This window comes from Dermacentor andersoni, chromosome 3 (genome assembly GCF_023375885.2).
Source record: "Dermacentor andersoni chromosome 3, qqDerAnde1_hic_scaffold, whole genome shotgun sequence".
Taxonomy (NCBI): Eukaryota; Metazoa; Arthropoda; class Arachnida; order Ixodida; family Ixodidae; genus Dermacentor; species Dermacentor andersoni.
Genome location: NC_092816.1, coordinates 149,954,401 through 149,971,872, shown reverse-complemented (window position 1 = coordinate 149,971,872; position 17,472 = coordinate 149,954,401). Strand labels below are relative to the sequence as shown.

General features: G+C 42.4%; 1 protein-coding gene and 1 long non-coding RNA gene across 3 annotated transcripts in view; one reads left to right on the top strand and one right to left on the bottom strand.

The window, feature by feature from the left end:
- Positions 1-17,472, top strand: part of LOC126524642 (monocarboxylate transporter 14-like) — a 344,518-nt gene that overhangs the window by 225,122 nt on the left and 101,924 nt on the right. The window lies entirely within an intron of this gene.
- On the bottom strand, positions 1,283-12,582 carry LOC126524646 (uncharacterized). The gene is made up of 5 exons (XR_008611038.2): positions 12,161-12,582; positions 11,319-11,409; positions 6,996-7,181; positions 5,023-5,184; positions 1,283-1,388 (listed from the first exon to the last, which is right to left on the bottom strand). It is a non-coding gene; the product is annotated as an uncharacterized lncRNA (long non-coding RNA).

Below are 17,472 nucleotides of genomic sequence, written 5' to 3'. Positions count from 1 at the left end.
GGGCTATGCTGAGTATCCTGTGATCGCTCCCCAGGTCCTCGAAGGTGTTCTCCCAGGTGATTCTCTCGGCTCTCCTGCATAGCGTTAGGTCTGGTGTGGTGTCCCTATGGGGGCCCGCACCCACTCTGGTGTGTGAGGCCGGCTCGTTGAGAGGGTTAGGCCGGCCATTTCTATGAGGTCGGCCAGATTTTTTCCCTTCTTGGACGAGTGTCCATATCCCCATTGCGTGTGTGGAGCGTTGAAGTCCCCACCGATGAAGAGCCTGTTGTCGCGGGCGATGGTCAACGTTTCGTTTATTAAATCTTCGAAATTGTGTGTTAGGCCCTTTTTGGACGGGCTGCTGTAGACGTTCAGGACGAAAGTGCTGCTCTCCTTCTTGCTGCGTGGTACGACTTCTATGAGGATGTGGCTAATGTCCGTAATGTTTCTCATAATTCTCGGGATCGCGACCAGTCCTTTTTTGACTAATGTGGTCACGACTGTGTCCCTCCCCGTCCCTTTTGTGCGTTGTTTGTGGGTGGCGTACACTGTAAAAAAAATTTTCCTTACTTTACAGAAAATTTGCTGGTAATTTGTGACCGAACACTCTTCCGTAAACTAAGAACGGTCATTTCCGTAGAACGGACAACTGTAAAAGAGAGACCGTAATACAAGATACGAGTGCTTCTGTATCTAGAAAACGGAAGACTCTGTATTCTGAATCTGTACTATAACCGTTAAAGTACGGTGCTTCTCGTATTCAGAAAACGGAACACACTGTATGCTGAATTTGTACTATAACCGTTAAAATACAGGTGCTTGCCGTATTCAGAAAACGAAAGACTCTGTATGCTAAATCTGTACTATATCCGTTAAAGTACAGGTGCTTCCCGTATTTCATCTTGCAGAGCATATCCATTGTTCGAAGAATGTGCCATCGGGGACAAAATTGCCCAGGACGTGCGAGAGTCGACCGAATTTTATGGTGCACTATTTGCTGGGATCAGCCGTGCTACCATCTGCGTTCGGAATGTGCATACGTGACCCACTGTTTTCAGCGGTCTTGAACAGAAATGCAATTTGGTCAACGCTCGCACTTCCAGGGTACTTTTGTCCACGATAGTACATCGCCTTTAATGCAAAAGTCATGAAGGCAGCTCATAGACAAAGCAGCAGGTCACCATTGAGAAAATTGTCTTGCCAACACACTGACATGGCTGCAGAGATAAAACACTTTGCACTTTGTGATATGAATGCACTGCATAGCATATATACACAAAGGTGCAACATTTCAGTCCTCAAGTTCTTAGATCACAGAAGCAACTTTATTTTCTTCAATCACTCGTCTTGCACTTCTTCCTGGTGAAAGTTGTTCTTGACCCAAAATGCTTGCAAGGATAAACTTGCTGCTGTTAGGAGAAAGAAATAGTATTTGTGAATATCCATCCTAAAGAAAGCGGCAAAAAAGTATAATCACAGAACATGACAAAGCAGTAACTTCCGTGTTAGAAAAACATGTAAGTAGACCAACATTGTTGGAACAAGGGATGTTGCTATAGCCAACATTTCGACATAGGTGCTTGTCATTAGGGTAGCAAATGTTTTCCTTGGCTGTGTTGTTTTGGATTGTGCATAGCTCAGTGGCCCCTAGCCTCATTGGGGGAGAAGAAACTGGTGCATATAAGAGGTCAAGAGAAGCCAAAGTGTTAAAATAAAGGAAGGAAGGGTGTGCTTAGCAGTGGTGATTGTGATGGAGCGGGTATGAGCGCTACTGTCAGTTCTTGCAAAGAGTAGGGGTGACCAAAACAGAAAATGATGTACACATGTAAGCAGCCATTAATCCAGTAGACCTAATCTTCCGAGAAGACAAAATAGGTATCAAGATAAACAGTTTGCACTTTTGGAAAAGGAAAACGAAGAATTAAGGAAAATAAATTTTGTATCAAGATGCATCTGGTTAAGATCACTGTAAATGGTAAATGAAGGCACATTACGAATATATATTTTGTTAAAAGCCGATGAAGAAAAGATATATTAACGAAATATTAAAAAATAGGGACATTAAAATTAAACTGGGTATGACCATAAAACAGTAAAGAACAGCCTGTGAAAAAAAATGGGATGGACAATATTATAACCAGGTGCAAGATTGCAAAACGTCGAGCGCTGTTTATATTCATGCTGCTGTTGCAGCTTCAAGTTTCTGTCTTCCTGTGGAACCTTTGTCTTACTTGAACAAGGAAATGGGTCATTTTTTAAACAAGTCAGTTCATATGCAGTTCAAAGCTTCAGCATTATTATATTGAAAGAAAATATTATGGTCAGTTCTCCTGGGTGTGCTTTCATTCACCAGTTATTTCCACCGGTGTAAGCTCAAAATTTAATGGTCTAAATGGACCTTAGCTCCTCGCAAACCATTAGCTGGTCTTTTTTTCAACACAGATGCCTGCACATTATATGTGTTGGCAGGAGTGCTAGCGAACTACATTAAACTTGTTGCCACAACCAAAGTGAAACTTGGTAACAGTGATTGAAAAAAAAACCAGCATTCCACAATATTGATTCAAGTCGTCTGGAAAAGTTGCTTAAGTTAATGTACACCCCCCACCCCACCAGACACAATTATACACCACACTGACTCTCATGGTGTCAACCATGCTATTATAGCACTAGCCATCAAGTAGGAGAATTGGAAGATAAGAGGGCACAATGCTTTTTGTTAGAACATCAAATGTTCTTTACATAAATGCTACATTCCAACTAACAAAGGAGCAGCTGACAGTGACCAATGCATACGAAAGCTAATGACATTCTGTGGAGCAGAATGTTGACGATGAGGTGTTATGCGCACAAGTGCACTCATTCACACAAAATGACATCCTGCAGACAAACCTTGTGCCAACATTACAGTTTGAAAAACACCACAGTGGAAAGCAAAGAGTGCTAAATTTGTTGAAAATTACTAAAAATTATTCGATTATTCATTATCCTTACTGTTCGTTAAACATTCACAGATTGTTCCCTACGGGTGCTGTAAACTGCTTTTATAGTGGTAGCAACAATGATCAGTGGCACAGACAAGAATAAATGCTCATGAAGTTTATGCAAGAGTATACCCTACAAATTACACCCCATTTCACATTCCAATGTGGTAGAAGAGGAAGACGAAAAAAACTTTCTCGTGGAGGATGCATACCCCAGAACAGAAGAAACAAGTGTACCCCAACCATTGCTGCTGCCGATGCCTGTGCACTAGCAGTTACATATAATATGGCAGTTACAATTGTGTTTTCCCCAAGCACTGCAAGCTGCTGCCAGTTTACCAGTACAGAGCTGTAATAAATTTAGGGCAAGTTAAAGCTCTCTAATGGATTCATCTCATATGACACAATTGGAATGCAATATTCCGCAAATAAGTGAAGAGCGATGTGCCATCCCATACAATGAAACACCTTTGAAGAATCTGAATCACCACCTGCACTCTTAGGCAGTTACACCCTTTGGAGTGCCCTTTCTGCCACACAACAATAATCATTATCTGCCTTGATGTGTTTCCTTTCTTTAAAACGCCACGCCCGCTACTTTCCTTTCGGGAATGCTATCATGCTGATAACGCGCATGCCGTTCGTTACTGGAAAGTACAGGGCTCGCAGCGTTAAAAAAGGAAACGCAACAAGGCAGATGACAATTATCATTGTGTGGCAGAAGGGGCACTCCAAAGGGTGTAACTTTGCCTAAGAGTGTGGGCAGTGATGAGGTAAAAGAGTGTGTTCTGTTAAAGTAGTGCACCTGTATAACCTAAAGCTGTGGAGAATGCATTTAGTATCAGCTGTGAAGGTTTCTAATTTTAATTGCACACAGTAAAAACCTCCATGCAGTTTTGCAAAACGCGAACCCCCTACCTTTTTGTTGTTCAAAGGCAATGACACGTAGGGCCATAACATGTACATTATGAGTTTTGTTCCCAAACAATCAAAGTGAATAGCACCACCTTAAGTGTTATGTGCCTTCTGTCTCACATTTTCTGTCAAAAATTGTTAGTGTCAAATGCTGCGATCGGCAGAAAAACGGATTTCTGGAGCAATATAAAGTATTAAGTACCGTGATCTCAGTTCTTTCACTGCTGTTTAAGCATTATCGGGTCTTAAAGTAAAAAAACGAGGAATAAATACACGCATCTTTTACGTCACAACCCTCATCAGGCATTTAGTAGTCTGGATTATAAAGGATTCCAGATTTACAACGCAGGACAGATTTTATTCTACTGAAAGAATGGCATCATGCCAATGATTCTGCATTTGCTGCTATATTATTTGTATTTAGTTCCGTTGGAATGTGTGTGTATTGTCAGCGATATTGCTTGACATGTTTTAGGTTGTTTTCTAAATTTAGGCAAATTCGTACTCGCAAATAACCTTGTATGACACGAAGAACTTGCTTAGCAGGAGTATTTCTAACATTTGCAAGATATTAGGCTCTTGAATGCATATCTAAGCCTGGGGTGCACGCCGCCCCCTAATCTCATCAGCAAGTTTCTGGAACTCATCTACAAGGTATGTTATGATGAATGTAAAGTTGCTTGAACGGGAGAAAGGGAATTTAAACAGGTGAATTATGCAGCATAAGAATGATGTCAGCAAGAAGCAAGCATCAAGAAGCACTGTCACTCAATGCGCATAGACTATCAAACGCAAGAATTATTTGGGATGATTTAAAATTCTGGCATTGGAACGAAATGTCTTTCAATCTATATATAAACTGATTATTCACTCTACTACCACTACCTTTACCAGAAACATTCATAATCATTATCCTATCTATGCCACATCATCCTAGCTAATATTCAAGCCTTCATAAGCTGCTTTTTTTACTGCTAATTCTCTGTGGGAAAGCGGTGTCCGTATGAAGACCATATCATATACTTATTACCCGTTTTTTGATAAATGATAAGGGAAAAACTTCACACCAAAAATGCATTGAGCTTGAGCAAGTTCTACGTTTGAAGCTGTTGATTCTTTTTTCCCTTTGCCATCACTGACCCACCTGGTTAGCTAAGTAGACACAAAAGCTGCAGGAGAAAGGTAGGGGTGCCAAATTAGACTTGTGCCCCAGGGGACCTTTTCACGGTCACTGGAGGAACTGCCTGTGGCCTCGGCATCTTCCTTGAGGGCCATGACCATGTCTAAGAAACCTTGTCTCCACAGGCTGCATAAAGAAGGATAATTTTCTGAGCCAAGTCTTTTTCTTAAAAGAACCCATTTAAGGTGTATTCGTGGCTTTGCACCACAAAACTGACACATGACTGGCCACTCAAGACACTTTATGTGTATTCGCAGGCTTATTCCTTGGAAAAACTTTTATGTAGCACACAATGAGTAACAGTAACAAAAGTGTATAAGGAGGCTTTCATATTGCTCTACAACTTTTCATTGACACATTTCATTTAATTATTTGAGATATTTATTAACTAATTAAGAATTATGTAATTAGGCAGAATGCAAAATATAGTCAGAGTATCTCCAAGCGACGGCAAACAACATTACCTTCATTTTGTCTAGTTACATCGCATTTACATATTTCTAAATCTTGGTGCACAATAGTTAAGACACCCTGTAGATCAAAAAACAATATTACAATTTTCATAATGATCTCTTGTGTGTTATTGGTGGCTATGGCTGCTTCAAGTTATTCTTTCAGTACGGTACAAGCAGTTTTGAAGTGAAATTGTTTTGCATCGAGGGCGGTAATCTAGAAAATCAAGCAAAAGGCCAAGTTGTGTTCACTATTCAGATGTTTAACTAAGAAGCTGCAGGAAAAGGAAACAGGACACAACACCTAATAAACAATGCAAAATTTGAAAATTTAAACTGAACAAGAAACCAGTTTCTGAAAACCCAGAAAAAAGCCAGCAGCTTACGTCGAATACACCCTTGCTATGTACTCCAAGCAAAGTTGTTACCGCAATGCTTGGGCACCATATGAACGTAACAATCAACAACTTTGAGCAGAATATTAACACCACTAAATGAAGTGGCCTTTGAAGATTCTTGATCTGAAATCCTCAACGACTTTTTCTGGCGTTTAATCTCTCGAGCTCAATCTGTATTCTCAAAAGCTGGCTCTCGGCCATAATTTCTCTAAACGCAACATCAGCTTAAATCTCAAGATAGGGTTGACCTGTAAATAAAGTGGATAATGCATGGCAAACATCATGAACACTCTTACATGTTAACCAGAGGGTTCACTCATGCAGCCATGAAATTGTGATGCAGACACGATATATTGAAGCTGGTTTTGTGAAGTGTTTCATGCTTCCAAGGCTTCTTCTCCAGTTGTGAAAGCTGTCTCCACTAGCTAAATAAGCGATGAGAATAAAAAAAGAACTTCAACATGCTCACAATACGTTGGCCATTTGCAAGTAAACAGCAGCCTTTTGGGCGCCCAGGTTGCCTGGTGCAAATCTACTATGCCACAGTACTTGCGTTACCCAGTACCAGCCACTTTAAAATGCAATGTGTTCAGAGCCCTTTCCCTCTGTTTTTTTGCTTTGGAAACAGTTTACCATGTGTTCAGTAGGTGTCGAGAAAGGGGACAGAAAACACTGTGCACCAGTGATTTCTAATGTTTTGCTGGATGCAGCACACCGCACTGGATGCAGGTGAAGCCAGTGGAAATGCGGTGTCAAGCAGGCGCTTGTCCTGGAAGCAGGGCATATGGTGGACTAACTAGTGCGTGCGATCAGATAATATTGCTGCCGAAAAACTTTTCTTTGTGGTTTTTCACATTTTAGGAGGTCTCTACATGTCTGGTAAGCGCTTTTATGAAAATCTGAACCCGTATACGATAGTGTTCTCTTACATCAAGTTTTTTCTCATTTACCAGTGTTTCCATTGCACGCCACTTATGTTAGCTACACTGTAGACACTGCAATGGAAAAATTCTGGACACCTCGAAACACTGCTTGGGTAGTTTATGGCACATCAGGCAGGCATGTTAGGGGAAGAAACGCCACACACCCGTGCAAACGAAGTGCTGCCGCAAAGTTGTGAAGCACCAACTTCCGGGACAAGGTTGGCTTCAGTCGAGGGTGCTCGATGTGCTGTCCATGCCCTGTAGTAGAGATCAGTGGTGTGGACCCTTTTATACTGGCTGTCTTTTCTGGTCGGAACCTTGGCAACAGCTTCCACCATACTTTTTTGAACCTGCAACATGTGCAGAGAAAGTCACATCACTGTGCGTTGATTGTATGGCTTTATTGTTCTACACATTCTATCAAATCATTAAAAAATACAGTTCGCACATTTTTACTACTGTATATAGACAGTCTAGTTGCTAGACACGCGAAACGTTACCAACCCTCTGACAGAATGCAACAATAGAAGCGTACACTGTAAAGCTACACTAAAATTTAAATTGATGTGACACCGTATGAGCATACAGTATGCTTACTGTATGCTCTAGCCCTGTGTCAAGTAAAAGTTAATCGTCAATCATTTATGGTGTATTTCTACTTATTCTGGGTCATCAAACTGTACAATCAATGTTCCAAGTTTACACATTGTTGGCTTTTTATTGACTATGTTATCCGTTTCCTACTTACACATGCAGTAATCCCACTGTAATAAGGAAAAAGAGTTAGGAAAAGAAATGCCATGATAATCTTCCACATTTGCTGAGGGCAGGAACAATGGCCAATAGCATGTGGTTGAAGCTACATAAATACTACGTTTTCACACAGCTTAATTGTTCAGCAAGTAATAAAGAGGTACGCTGTGCGCCTCTGCATAACCAATAAAATCTGACTACTTGACACTGTACTAAGGCTGCTGCTTGATAGTGTTCGGCAGTTGGGCTTTGGTTTTCTGATATACAGAACTGTTTAGGTACCAGTAGTTTACTTTGCGATAAAATGGAACTTGGAGCACTGGTCATTTGCACATAAATAATGCGACAGCAAATATAACACAAGGATAGGAATATGGGTCTCTTAGAAAAAGTACATACACATTATGAATGTAATGTGATGTGATGCCACAATGAAACAGAAAGCAACGCATAGAAGTGGACGGCACTTCCATGCCACCAAGGTTATTGGACAGACAGTACTTCAGAGGTGCCCGCAATACAGTCAAAGAAGGCAAAGCAGCATTTCTTTGCGTTCAACACAATGCATTGGCGGGCTAGTTGGTGCGAATCCATAAATACTTTGTTTAGCGCAAAACAATGGACACAAGAAAGTCGACCAGCACAAGGCGCTACTCTCAACTGACATCACTTTATTGCGTCATTCCTTTATATATAGTAGAATCTAGAAGAACATGTGCAGTGAGCACCATGTGCAGGGACCACCAACAACCGATCACAAGAGCGCACTCATGCGACGGGATCCAAAAAACCATACTGAGCACCGCACAAGGTTAAAGAAGGCACACTAATGCACTGTGACCCCAATGACTGTATGAAGAAAGCTTCCGATAACTCTCGGGCGGTGGTATCACAGCACTTTTTCAAAATCATAGTATCACGAAACATGGCTTTGCACTTCCATATTTTACAATGTTCAGCCAAATGGGAACCTGTGCCTGTTGGTATGGATCGCTTATGTTCGCAATGTTTCGTGATACTACGATTTTGAAAAAGAGCCGTGATACCACCGCCAGAGAGTTATCGGAAGCTTTCTTCATACAGTCATTGGGGTCACAGTGCATTAGTGTGCTTTCTTTAACCTTGTACAGTGCTCAATATGGTTTTTTTGGATTCTGTCGTATGAGTGTGCTCTTGTGATCAGATGTTGGTGGTTCCTGCACATGGCGTTCACAGCGCATGTTCTTCTAGATTCTGCTGTCTACAAAGGAGGGACGCAATAAAGTGATGCCAGTTGAGAGTAGTGCCTTGTTGTGTCGTCTTTCTTGTGTCGATTGTTTTGCGCTAAAAAAGCAATTATGTATTCGTTGTGTGTGTTTGAAGACAGCTCCACACGCAGTAGCGATTCCAGTATTGCTGCCCAGTGGTTTAGCTCGCCGCAGCTTGAAGTGCCACAAAATATAAGGAGAGAAACCTGCATTATAGTTTCGTTGCAAACAAGAATATAACGTGAAGTGCATTCTGAGGCCAGAAACTATAGAAAAAAATTTCATGATGCACCACTGTGCAGGGTTTTATAGCAAAGTCAAATACATTTAGTGTAAATATCACACTATGATGGTACACAATGGTGGTAATCTGTAATAATATAAAAGGTCCCTTAATGTTACAACAAAAGTTGACATTACTTAATAATAGCCCTGTAAAATTTAGCATGCAGGGGCACCACTTGGTTAAACAATAGTCATGTAATGTCTATGTACACAAGTATTGCCCATGCATTTCTGCCATTGTCCAAATGGCATAAATGAATGGGTAATACTTGTATACATAGATATTACATCTCTATTGTTTAACGAAGTGGGTAAACTATGTCTGCCTCATACAAGATTAGAATTAAACCATAAATTATATATAGTCACCCTAACAGTAACACCTCATTTGAACTTCACAGTAAGTAGACGTCACCTATTCAAAGTTTATATGTTGAATGTAACGAACCCTCATTACAGCAGCGCAGAGCATTCCTCACATTTCCTTACGTGCTCAGAATTCAGTCATCACCGCAACACATATGCTACAACATCGTCACACAGTGCAACTCACGCTTACACTACAGAAATAAACCAAACATGTTAAGGCCACTTGTACTGCAGTATGAGCAATAGTGTCGGGATTATGAAATTCCCCACGAAGTCCTCCAGGTTGCCAAGAAACCAGAACGGTTGGCCCCGTGGTACGATTTCACGCAGTTGTGCGACTGGACATTAACACATTTAAGGAAAAGAGACACTCCTCACGACCACATTATACAAGAATTCCGTGCTCTTCAGGACCAATATCAAAATCACATGCAACTCTACACTGATGGGTCCAAAACAAAACAACACGTGGGTGTAGGGGCCGTAACAGAAAATTCGGAAAGAAGTATTCGTCTACCAAAACATGCCTCTGTTTTCACTGCTGAAGTTTACGCTGTATGGGTTGTAGTGAAAAAGATTTTCACTGGCAAGCACAAAAACACAGTCATTTACACTGATTCCTTAAGTACACTGAAGGCTCTAAACCTAAAATCTGAGTGTGAACCCCTGTTAGGGGACATACTAAACATGGTCGCACTTAACAAATATGGGAGATCAATCCACTTCTGCTGGGTACCAAGTCATGTTGGGATACCGGGTAACGAAGCAGCCGATAGATATGCATCGATGGCAGCGAACAAAGAGATAACAAACACAACACTTCCATACAAAGATAGCATCCGCGCGATTAGAAAAGCCTTAACGGCGAAATGGCAACGCGAATGGGACCATTGTGCTGACAACAAACTACATCTCACGAAACCCATAGTTGGCGAGTGGAAGTCATGCTACCATCAGGAGCGCTTCATCAATGTAGTTTTATGCCGACTACGCATTGGGCACACACACCTCACAAACAATTACTTACGAAAGAAGACACACCAACATGTGAGAAATGTCAACAGCCACAAACAGTTATGCACATATTACTCACATGTACGCAGACTGAAACACACAGACGAACACTTTTGCACAAATTATATCAACTGCACATACCTTTGCACCCTGCTCTAATTGTAGGTGATGATCCGCTAGTCCCATTATGTGCCGTTCGTAAATTTCTAGACGACACTGGATTTTTTACATAAAATATAGATTATTAACAAAGCCTTTTCCTTCACTAACTGGATTTTAAAACACCTCATGTTTGGCGCAGCATAGCCTTAGCCGCTTTTGCGCCATTAAACCCCATTTAACTAACTAAGTAAGTAGACGCCTGTTGATGCCAGCCTCCCCCAATGCTAAACTGTGCTGCATGCTTTACAGAGAAATTATAGTGGTATCACTAAACTGAAGCTATTCAGGACTGCAGCATTGTAGAAGACATCTACAAATGTCCCATTTCATGTGTAACAGCCTGAATTGCTTGCACATGTTACCAAGTGCAAATTAATATTACTTCTCCTTGTTTAGCATTTTTGCCTGCTAGACCACAATTCAATGTCATCAATATATTAACATATTACCTCAAAGAACCTAATTTGGCTTATAGATTAACACCTTCGCATAGTGCCACAGCTACACTCTGTCATATGCGTTGCAATCATAAAGGAGTGCTTGTCCACCAGCACTCCAATGTCACTAACAGTGATCACCTACACAGCTTGATTCAGGTGGCAGGTGGCAGTCATGATTCAGGTGGCAAATAGCTAAGAGAAAGAAAAATCCACTCACTTTGAGAGCTACAATACTGCGATAACTTGAGAGAGATGGACCCACTGCAGGCAGCAGACCTCTTCTCAGCTCCAGCACAACAGCAACTTGCCTTTCAGTAAAAGAAAAGGATTGATTAGTAATGATAAGTTACCTTGTTTTTGCTGAGTATCAATACAATCTGACTTTCATGCATATCCACTCTCCGCTTTATAATACAACTGAATTATTCGTAAAATAAAAGAGTCAATGATGATACCATTCGCTTCTCTTGTATGTCCAATTTTTTTCACACTGATACCCCGTTTACTGCTTGCTTACTGACACGATTGCCTTGACTGCCCCGACATCATTCGAAGCAACACGTCTTGCTGCACTGCAAAAAGTTGCACCGAGGAAACACAGCAGAGCAGCCAAAGCAAAGAACTTTTGTTTTTCTGGTCACAATTAAAACGTGCACCCAATCAAGAAAGTAACGATCACAGGTAGTGAGCGACTGCTATTGCCTCGAACGTTTATTTCCGTATTTTAACAGAAGTTCTTGCATCGGATACAGTATGCTCTCAAGCCAATACAAGCGTCAATACAAGTGCGCAACTGAACGCAGTGTTATTCTACGCTTTTAACGCGAGTGAGCAAAAGGTTAGGAGTACCTCACGGAAATTGCGATCGAGCCGATCGCGCTACGACTGGAATCAATCTGAAAAGATAGGGTGATCCCTTTCCCCATTCATGCGTCAGTTTTGCCCTAAGACGTTGCATAGTGGTCTTTTGAAACAATATTTCTGTTCGCGACACCTGCTTACCACACATCACTTTAACACCTACGTTATGCAAACCAAATAAGATTAAAATGGGCTTACCTCATGAGCAAGTTACGAGTGCGCGTAGACTGTTGAACACCCGTTGAGAGCAAGCAGGATATATCCGTGTCCAAGCGCATACGTGCACCCAAACACAGGACAACTTCTTCGATGCCGCAGCGTGCAGAGTTTTGTACACGAAGTGAAAGACATCCAGCGCAAATATCTCCGCGCGATGACGGCAAATCACGAGCGCACAAGCGTACAAAACACAGCGACAAATTCGGAACTTTGCCAATTCGAACGTGCCGAGACCCAAGCAGCGTAACCATCCATCGCTTCTGTTCTTCGCTCCCGATGCGTCAATCTCTCTTCCTTGAAGTCTTGCTTCACTCTTGAGTACAAATCAAGAAATATTTACGGCAAATTAACAACTTTTACAACACGACACGAAAAATTTCGGCTCACTACACATGTGCAGCTCCGTCTGCCACTCCTAACGGACGCGCAGCGCGTGCTGCCCCCTGGTGCCGCACTCTGTGAGCGCTGAAAACAGAATCGGTTTCGTTTTCCCATTTGTGCTCTAGTTACTGTATCGTATCAGTTTAACGAGCACAAGCTATCTTGGCACGCTGGAACGACACGTGCCTTTCCTTGCCCTCTATTTCCACTACCCCCTTTCCCTCGCTCTGGTATAACATGCCCAGCGCAATAAATATAACAGTTCACTGTGGTCTTGAAACGCCTGCTGTTGGTTTCTTCGACCGGGACGCGGTCGATACAGTTACTGGAACTGCAATATAATTGCTTGACAATTAATTGAATTCTAAAAGAGGAGAACACTTTCTCTCCCACAAGTTAGTGCGTTTTATACAAAGGGAGAGAGAATGCAAGAAGCAGAAAGGCAGGGAGGTCAACCAAAGCGTTCGCTACTGGGGATAGCTAACCCCTGTGCTGCAATGAAGTGCACAGCAATGCACTGCGATGCGTCCATAATCTCTAGTATAGTGATAATTGGTGCATGTAATGAACAGGTAAATAATGAGTTGTGTCATAACATTACCCATATATAAAGCACATGGAACTAATGGTGTTGCATTCTAGGTCAAAAAGAATAAAGCTTGAATCGTTACATCTCGGCACTGGGCATTCCTTCTTTCCGTATTATTTTTTTTCTTCTTTTTGACAGTACACACAGTACTAGCACGGTAATAGGTCCTTCATCTTCAGTCATCTTCCAGTAGTTTACACACATGTCGGTGCATGTTCGCGTTCTTTATTCTACCGTACAAGAACGAGCGCGCTTACCGGTCTTGGTTCAAGATGAAGCGCCAAATGTTTGCGATTACATCTTATCGCAAGAATTAACACATGAACAGTGAAGATTATGCGTAATCGATTTGTCTCAATGAATGGGCAGTTATTGTCAGAGACGAGATATTTTGTAAATATTATGGGAATGAGTTAAACCAACTACATTGCAGTTCAGCAATGCCCTTTGACACTTGGGTTAATTGCTTGCCGCATTCGAAAATTTCATCCGACCGTTGTACTTGGATCTATAGGCCGCCAGCCCCCTTCGAGACCATTTGTTGCAAAATGTAAATGCCATTACGGTCATTATACCACTCCCTGCGTTTCGGTACTGATTTAGAGTGCACACAATTTTTGGCGTATACAGAGCACCAATGTCATTCCCAGTGCACCAGCACCTGAATGCTGCAAGCTTGTTTACGTATGCACGTATGTCCATGGCTCTTCGTTCACTTAAACTACAACTATTAACTACAAAGCGCTTAATTTGAGAACATTGCGAAGAACACGCATATATTTGCGCATATGATCAGCGAGGCCCATATGCGCGGCAAACTGCGACCGCAATAGAAGATGCGTATATATATTTATACGATCTGTTATTGCAGCTTCTGGTAGAAGGCTAGCTCTCACATTTTGTACGCATCCTTATAATGCGTACAGTTTGCGTGTTCAATAAAATATTGTTGACTGAAACTTTACGAGTACGAGCGCTCATTCAGACAGCTTAAGTTTTCTCACAATAATATGGATGTTCGCATAACAAAAATACGGAATTCTGTCTGTTTCGTCCAAAACAGTGTATAGCCGTACATATGATTACAGTGAAAATGCCCGTAAAGCTGAAAACGGAGAGCACTTTCCGTATATTAACGGCAGATTTTGCCGTATTTTTGAAATATGACATAGTTTCCGTATTTTTACGCTGCAGTTCTCCGTATAATGACTGAAATCCTCCGTATAATTACGGAAATTTTTTACAGTGTACCCGGCAATTTTGGCGTGGTCGAATGTTTCCTGGAGAATGATTTCGTCGGGCTTTTGTCTTTTTGCGGTCAATTTAATGTGTTGTGTCATTGTTGCTTTTTTGTTTGAGAAGCTGCGGCAGTTCCACTGCCAGATGACGAGTCTTCCCTTTTTGGTGCCCGCCATCTTTACGAGAGCTTCTTCTCCAGCTCTGCGAGCCGCCTGTCGTACTTTAGGGACTGCGCCTTCCTCTCTGCCTCGCTGTCACTAATGCGCGCCGCCAGCATCTCGAACATAATACAAAGCAGGCAAAAAGTACATGAACAAATTTGACTCGTGCAGAAATTCTAGAAGTGAAGGATGGCAGGGTCCATGAATCCAATGTTCAAGGTCGGGTGGGCAGCCAGGCCGAAGGACGTTTGCCTGGAGGTGGTGGAGACAGCTTAGATGAAGTTTTGGAAATTGTGTTAAATTATGTCACTGTCACATTTTGAATGTTTGTGTCCCAAAACGTGAATGATGTATTGTAAGGACCACGCTGCTGTTGCGGCCAGCGACCGGGAACAGACGGGGTGAGCACGACCCCGGCGATTTAACGTAAGCTCCTCTCGGCGGGTTAGCCAACGAAGAAGGTTTGATATACACGGAGGTATAAGAGGTCGTGTGGTACGTCGGATGTTTTCCTTTTCCCGGATCAGTTGTCCGCAGGCCACTTCAATATAGTGCTGAAGGGGGTACATTATAATCTCTGGGTGAGTTGCCAACGCTGCTTCAAGGAGACTCAAGGAGAGCTGGTCGAGGCACCCACTGGACGCGTATCACTTTATTGGTCTTGGCTGCACGACGGTGAAGGCTCTCTGAGAGTGTAGGGGACCGATGTCGTGGAGAGCGTCAGTCGAGTACGTACGAGCGATCAGCTGAGAATATCAAACAGCCTGAACAGAAGGGAGCAACGCAGCCAAGCCGTCTCGTATGGCGACAAGCTAGGCAAGATAGGCCAGCGGTGCAGGATCGGCAGCATACGAGCACGTCTGGCTTGCCTCTGGTATGAATGGGCACACGAGAGCTGTATGAATCATGGTGTCATTAACACTGGTATCCGTCTATGCCAAGGGAGTCGTATCGTCTTGATTATCACCGGCGCGACAAAGGGGGGACACTTGAGCTTTGGCCTGCCAAGGAACCGGGACCAAGAGGCTTATCGTTACTTAATTGTACCCTGTTCTACGTAGCTATATTGGGTGTCGTAGAAGCTGGATTGTCTATTTCTTCTCTCATGTGCGGGGTCAATGCAGCAGCCTAGCAGAACTTCGATGGCCTAAGGGCGCACGCATCGATTTTGGTGCACCAGTTCGTCGGTAGTGTTGAGCTTGTAGTCGGCCTGTAGGGTTGGCAGGGGAGTCAGACGTGCAGTTGCCGTTGGGGGAATTAGCGCAACATGTTAATGTGCTCTGCAACATTTATATAGAAGATCGTGTATCATTATTATCGATACTTGAAAAGTTGGTAATTGTGTTATTTATACCTTATGCACTTGAAAAGTTGGTAATTGTGTTATTTATGCCCTATGCTCTGATAAAGAGATGCTTGGGGTTGGTACACACGATTATCACAATACTGAGCTGTTTGAAGTCGTGTAGCGTGAACTTAAAATGTTTAAAGGCATCGCACGTGTTAACTGAAACGCCCTTTATGTAAATAGCAGAAACAGACACGAGAGCCGATAAAGAAATCAGCATAATATAGTTCGATAAAGGAAAGCTTAAAGTGGCCGTTTCAATCAACAAATATGCGCCCTGGTAGAGTACAGTGTCGTACAAGTTAAACGCGAAAGAAATGATAAATTATGTGTTTTTCAAATGTCCGAAAGAATGGTTTCTTACCTGTACTCTGGTCGGCAAAGATACTACAGGCCTCCCACTAAACATGCAAGCTGAAATCATGTTTATATTACACATATTGGCGAAAGCAGAAACCTAGCAGCGCGTTTAGTTAGCCCTAGCTTGTTGTTTAAAATGTCTTTGAATGAACATGTATGTGTACATTGTTTTGATATTGGATGTACTTTTCCCGCAACACGTGCTAACTACAACACACTAAACTGTTTAGGCTCCTAATATTGTCTGAAAGGATAAAAATTTCCTGAGGTAAAGCACTAAGGGAAATGACTTAAGTCAAGTATTCGTTGGCGTTTACGAGGAAAGCGGTCTTTATTACTGAACATTTTAATGCAGCGCACGACAAAGCTGGGCGCATCTTCGCTGGGTATTAATTATGGGGTTTTACGTGGTATGTTCACGACTTGATTATCAGGCACGCCGTATTGGGGGACTCCGGAAATTCGGACCACTTCGGGTTCTTTAATGTGCACCTAAATCTAAGTACACGGGTGTTTTAGCATTTAGCCCCCATTTAAATGCTGCCACTGGGATTTCATTCCCTGACCTGCTGTTCAGCAGCCAAAACCTTAGCCACTAAGCAACCAGGATGGGTTAACATTTTTCACCGAGAAAAGTCCTCCGTGCACATGCAGCGCTCGACCATGTGTATACTACGCATGACAACGACGCAGTGAGGACGAAGTAATCACAACGATTCAATGCCGACGAAATGATGATCGCAAAGCGAGGCCAGTATGACGACAAAACTCTGAGGACAATGGCATCACGAAGGAAGAGACACAATGATGGTCACACGACGATGGTATGACGACGACATCACGACGACAGTGGGATGGTAACGGTTGATTGTCGGTAACAGTTTCACGATGACGGCATGACAACTGTAACATGACACTGAAATAAAGATAATGAAATGACCACGACGCCATGACGATGATGGCATGATAAATCTTTAATGACAACGGCTTGATTATGAGGATGACAAAACTATCTGACGATGAAATAACCAACACAGGCTTATGACGAAAAACTGATGATGACGGCGTGACGACTGATGTGTACTGAGGACAAAATGACAATGCCATTGCTACCACCGAGTGGAGAGGGTGGAGCAATGACGATGTCATGACAATGAAGAAATTACCGAAGTACAATGCAAGCGCTAAAACAATGATCGCGTGACCACGATAA